This window comes from Vitis riparia, chromosome 7 (assembly GCF_004353265.1).
Source record: "Vitis riparia cultivar Riparia Gloire de Montpellier isolate 1030 chromosome 7, EGFV_Vit.rip_1.0, whole genome shotgun sequence".
Classification (NCBI taxonomy): domain Eukaryota; kingdom Viridiplantae; phylum Streptophyta; class Magnoliopsida; order Vitales; family Vitaceae; genus Vitis; species Vitis riparia.
In genome coordinates, this window is record NC_048437.1 from 20,632,535 (window position 1) to 20,639,148 (window position 6,614).

The window sequence follows — 6,614 nt, forward strand, 5'->3', positions numbered from 1 at the left end:
TATGATGAAACAATGAGTAATGTGGATGTGCATCTTTTCCAAAAGGCTATAGAGGCAAACTTAAAATCTATGTATTCTAACCAAGTTTGGGAGCTTGTAGAAGCACCTTAAGGGATAAAACCCATAGGGTGTAAGTGGGTTTACAAGAGGAAGAAGGGAGTAGATGGAAAGGTTAAGACTTTTAAGGTTGAGCTTGTAGTGAAGGGTTACAATTAGAAACCCGATTTCGACTATGAGGAGATCTTCTTATTGGTAGCCATGCTCAATTCCATCAAAATACTCTTATCCATTACGACACATCTCTACTATGAGATATGAAAAATGGATGTCAAGATTGCATTCTTGAATGACAATCATGATGAGAGCATCTATATGATGCAACTAGATGGTTTCATAACAAAAGGCCAAGAGCATATATGTGGTATGCAAGTTGCATAAATCCATTTATAGATTAAAGCAAGAATTCCGTTCATGGAACAAACGTTTCGATCAAGTAGTCAAGTCATTTGACTTTAATCACAATGAGGATGAACCATGCGTGTATAAGAAGGTGTAGGAAAGCATGGTGGTCTTTATGGTCTTGTATGTTGATGATATTATGCTCATTGGTAATGATGTAGAGCTATTGTCATTAGTCAAGATCTAGCTGTCCACTTTTTTCTAGATGAAGAATTTAGGAGAAACACAAGATATTCTTGGGATTAAGTTCCTTAGAGATTGCAAGAATAGGAAATCGTTGTTGTCTCAAGCTACCTACATAGATAAGATTTTGATCAAGTAGGTGATGCAAGATTCCAAGAAAGGTTTGTTATCTCTCAGGTATGAAATTCCTTATTCTCGAGATCATTGTACTATGACACCGAAGGAAAAAGAGCGCATGCAAGTAGTACTCTATGTCTCTATAGTGGGTAGCCTTATGTATGCGATGCTATGTACTAGGCTAGGATATTTGCTTTGTAGTAAGTATGATGAGTAGATATCAATCAAATCTAGGCCCAGAACATTGGACAATTGTTAAGCATATACTCATGTATCTTAGGAAAACGAGAGATTATATGTTTGTATTCTAGAGTGACTAGTTAGTACATAAAGGGTACACAAATTCAGTCTTCTAGTCTAATAGGATTCTTGTTGATCTACTTCTGATTTTGTTTTTAATTTTGATGGTACGGCCATTAGTAGGAGAAGTGTGAAACAATCTTACATTGTTAACTCAACTATGGAAGTCGAGTGCTTTGGAGATTCTGAAAAAGCAAAGGAAGTCGTTTGGCTTAAGAAGTTCCTCATGGAACTTGGGGTCATACCCTTGGTTGTATAACCTATGATACTATTTTGTGACAGTAGTAGAACTGTGGCACAACCTAAAGAACCAAGAAACCATTGAAAAGGAAAACACATTGAGATGAAGTACTACTTGATTTGTGAGATAGTTCAAAGGGGTGATATTGGTTGAGTAGATACATTCTGTGGATAACCTAACAGATGCTTTGCCAAGACATTAACAAGAAAAGTCTTTGATGGTCATATGGATAGCATAGGTGTTAGATGTGTACATAATATACTTTAGAGACATGATGCTTTGAGGGTTAGTAGAAGAATGTTAGGGTAAAGCCTTTTAAAGCATAACATGATGTAATAAACTCTTAGATTTTATTTTTTGTTTAATAAAGTTCTAGTTCACTTTTATCTATCCTATTTACATGTATTATATTTTGTAAGCACTTTGGCTTGTATCTTTTACATTGTATGTGACGTGGATGCATTAGAAGTTGTATTAAAGATCCAAGTCACAAGTTCCTTGCAAATAAAAGACTTGTTCACAACCGGTTTGTGGGTCTAGGCAACCCATTAGAGGTTGTTGTGCATCACCTCCTAATTGGAAGCATGACTGGCGTTGGCTATTAGGATGAGTTTCACATGGTGAGGGCACTAATATGTATAGTTACACATTATATAAGACCTTGGTGACATGACTTGAGACTATCAAGTAGCCATGACCTCACCAAGTTGCTTTATTGTGTTGTCTCTCAACCTTGAGAGAATATTGGATTTGTGCTGAAGTTAACAGTAACTTTGACCAATAGGTAAGATCGTAAGTTAATCATATATTCCCTATGGATTGGATTAGTATTGATGGAAATCGGTAGTAATATGTATTCTCAATAGAAGTACCATGATATCTCATAGGATTGAGACAAAGTGTCCCCTTGGGTGATCCTAAGGAGGTATGTTCATGAAAACTATGACCATAAGAGTTCCTTAAGTGGAACTTGGCATTAGCTCTTGAAGAGCTTAGACATGTCAATTGAACACACAACAGGAGGATCTGCAACTCAAGGATAGTAGAGGTAGTCTTAAACAAGGATTGAAATGTTGGTTTTTTTGGTCGAAATATCAGTGAAATATCAGATATCGGTGGTGCCTGAAACGATATCGGGCACCGATTATCGATCAACAAAAATATTGGCAAAATCGTCGAAATATCGGTTTAGAAGCGATATATCGGTGAGTGTGGGGCGATGTGCGACGGCAGGTAGGAGAGAACACAAAAAATCGTTGATTTTTTCAAAAAAATCAACGATAAATCAATGATTTGTCGAATAATTCGACGATTTGTCGAAAAAATCGTCAATTGTTTATTTATTTTTAATTATATATATATATTTATTTATTTATTTATCTTTTTTATTTTTAAATTATTCATTTTTAATTTATCTTTTATTTTAAATTTATATTATCATTTTATTTTATATTATCCTTTTATTTCCAAATTTGTTACATCATATTATACTTTAAGGGCTCTATCCTAACAATTGGAAATGTTGATGAAGAGAGGATGTCCCTTAAGGTAAATGAGTTGAAATATTATATGTTTTCTTGTTTGCAAAGCGTTATGTCTATTTCATTTGGCTTTTGCCTTTAACTAATACAACAGGAGGCTGATTGTTGGTGAAACTAGCAAAAATGCAACTCATGTTCTTCAAAAGAATAGAAATTCAAGAATTAATGCAATTACTGCAAAAATAACTAATGAGAGCTCGACTCCCAGATCAACAAAGTGTAGGGTAATTGCCCCCCATACCCACTTACACTTGCATACATATACGGGTATTTTTCATAAGGAAATATATGTACTACACTGCAAACCTAACATGAGTTTCATATGCACACTGTAGGTATCCATGACTGGAATATCAAAGCATACTTTGGCAACAAACCCTCGATCAGAAAACAGAAGGTATTTGGCTTTATAAAAGCCCCAAAAAATTAGCTCACAATTATTGATTTTTGTATGGTTAGAATTTTTAATATTTTACTCCTTTCAATTAAATAGTCAGTTGTATTATTTACAGGACCAAAACTCTACTTGATCAGTCAATTTTTGGGAACTGAATAGCTGAAGGGAAATGGTAGTCATTCTTAGCATAGTAAGAATCCTCACACTACTTTAGTTTTAATAGATTGTTCATGTTTCACTAAATTATAGAGTACAAAGATGACATTCTCTTTACTATTTTCTTCTCCAAATTACTTGTGAATGTTAAGGGTAGACAATTAAGAATCTTATCTGAGTTTTTAGGATGGGGTTCAAGTTGAATGTTTGTTCAATTGGATTAGACTCGAGTTAGAGGCAAACCCAACGTAACCCACTCAGGTGCACAAGTATTTGAAAAACTCTTTAAACATTAGAAGGATGTATTCGATACTAAGGAAAAAGATAATTAAACCTAGTAGAAATCTAGGAATTTGTTGTCTTTCATAGGGCTGTTCTCTTTCAAAGTGTCCAAATCATTGTAGAGGGTGTTGTGGATCTCATCCACAATTGTATTAGCATTAAAGGCTTTTTGTCACTCTGATTCATCAATTATCCTAAACTTTGCAACAATTGTGTTCCCATTAAAATTTGAATCAAGAAACAACTTATCCTATATGAAGTTACATATGTAGCTATGGAGTGAATGGGTCGAGTTATTTATCTGGTTTAAGTAGAGTTTATTATTTTGTTTTCTCCAAGTTCTTACTTATCTTACATATGTAGCTATGGAGTCAAAATTTTTGTAAACGGATATTCAAAGGGTGAAACTTGTTTAATTCCCATAATATTTATCCTTTTCTGTTTTTGGATGAGGAGCAGATCATAAACATTTTGTGATTTCTTCAAGCAATAAATAGGTGAAGATTGTGTTGGGGGCTCCTTAAGTAGCAATTCTTTTGTCGGCATATTTTTTCTCCATGTGGTTCACCATTTTCCTATATAATATTCATTGTATTGTAAACTTTGTTTTCCCAACTGATAGGAAACATGGTATTAGTAAAGGATTGAGGAGACTAAAATGTTGTATACTTATTTTGGTCATGTTAATTAATTTTAATAAATTTTCTTTTGAACTATTTTATGATTAATTTATATGGTTAGTGATCATGTTCTTCAAATAATTCCAGTTATTTGTATGCATTTAAAAAGTAAAAAATAGAAAATTTCAAAAAACCAAATAACTTCCCATCACAAATTGGATTTTAGGGATTAAAATTAATTTTTGCCACAAACTTTATTTTATAATTGATGATCTTTTATTATTAAATTAGTTTCAGGGTTATTAAAAGTATTTTTAGCTTTATTTCATCACAATGTTTAGTCATAAATTTATTTTCATGGTTGAAAGTGACTTTTTGCCATAAACTATTTTTCTTTGGTGAAAATTACTTTTTGCCATAAATTGCTCTTTATGGTTAAAAGTAAATTTTTGCCACAAAATTTACGTTCATGAAGTTGTCACAAAAAAAATTTTGTGACCAAAATCTTTTTGACATGAAATAGATGTTTTTTTGTAACAACATATTTCATGGCTAAAACCTATATTTGTTGTAGTGATTTCATATTGGTTTCCTCCCATTTCTCAATGGAAAAATGAGTAAAACTGTACAAAACCCACATCAATTTTGTTAGAGAAGCATGGATACCATTGAACATAGACTGGGGAAGTGAGGAAACTTAAAAGTATGATATCATGCATAAAATATTTTCAATGCAAATAGTCATACCAAATATGAGACTTTGTAATTGAACATACAATTATATATGAAAACATATAAAATAACAGTGATAATTTATTTTAAATAAAAATGTTAGATATAATGTTCAAGGTTGGCAGATTTTGAATTTTTTTTTTCTTACCATTTAGTTTTTTTTTTCTTTTTCTTACAACATATTTTTTCTTTTTTCTTACAACATATTTTTATATAAGTTTTAAAGATTAAAACAATAAAATATATCAAAATGAGCACAAATTAATGCACATACATTCGACATGTAGGAGAAATGGAGAAAAAACTAAGTGCATGTTTGGTAAACTAACTTAATAATTTAAAGTGACTTATAATTTAATTTAAATTATTAAGTAAATTATGTATATTTTATAAAAAAAAAAATTAATGATATGACTTAAAGTCAAAAACAAATTTAAATAATAAATAAAAATAATTAATTTATTTTTAAGTTTATATCTTTATTTTATATTTTTACCCTCATTTGTCCTGATTACCTCAATGAGCTCTTTTGTTACACAATGACCTCCATTGTTACTTGACATTTTTTTTATCTTAGTTAAAATTTTGAGAATAAATATGTTAATGTAATGATTTAAAATAAATTTTAAATTAATTTTATAAAATAATCTTAATACTTAAAGTAAAAATTAAGTAATAAATTATAAGTTAATGATTTAAATATAATTTAACTTAAAATCGATTTAAGTGTAATTTAATTTAAAGTCGACTTAAGTTAATAAATAATAAGTATTAAATTTTACCAAATACTTTCCAATAATTAAGGAAGTCTTAGAAACCAAACATGGAATATCATATCTCAGTGTGTTTGGAAGCATTGATTATCTGCTTGTATTTGTTAAAATATGAAAGCAGTCCAAACACATTTCATGTTTCTGGTTGAGAGTTGAGACCATATTTCTTATTTTCTTTTTATTCTCTTGTACACAGACATTGTTTTAATCCAATCTTTACACCTTATTTTATTTTAAAATCATACTCTTCTTCGTTTTTGAATCTTATCTGATTTATTTAGCATTAAGTTTTCTATTAACCCAATTTCCATCATGGGTTATAACAGGAGCGACCAAGTGTGAATTAACAAACTATTAGCCCAAGACTTAACTCAATTTGAGCTCTAACTTGAGGTTAAGGTACTAAACTCAAGTCTAACTTAATTTTTTCTTAAGTTCAAGTTAAATTTGAGTTTTTAGGATTAGACTGTGATTGCTCGAGATTGTAATGGCTCAGATCAATTGAGTTGTACGATTTGAAAAATCTATCCTCCATGTCTTTTAAAAATATTTTTCAATAAATTTATATTATAGTTTAAATCGTAAATGAGATAATATTTTAGGATAGTAACAAAAAAACAAAAATAAGTTTACATATTATTTTTAACAAAAGAATATATATATATATATATATATCTATATATATATGCAATATAACTATAATATGATATTTTTCTTAAAAATTAAAAGAAAATGAATATTATTATATAGGATAATTTATATTGTAATATTATAATTTAATTTAAATATTAAATTGGATTCAGATTAGATTTG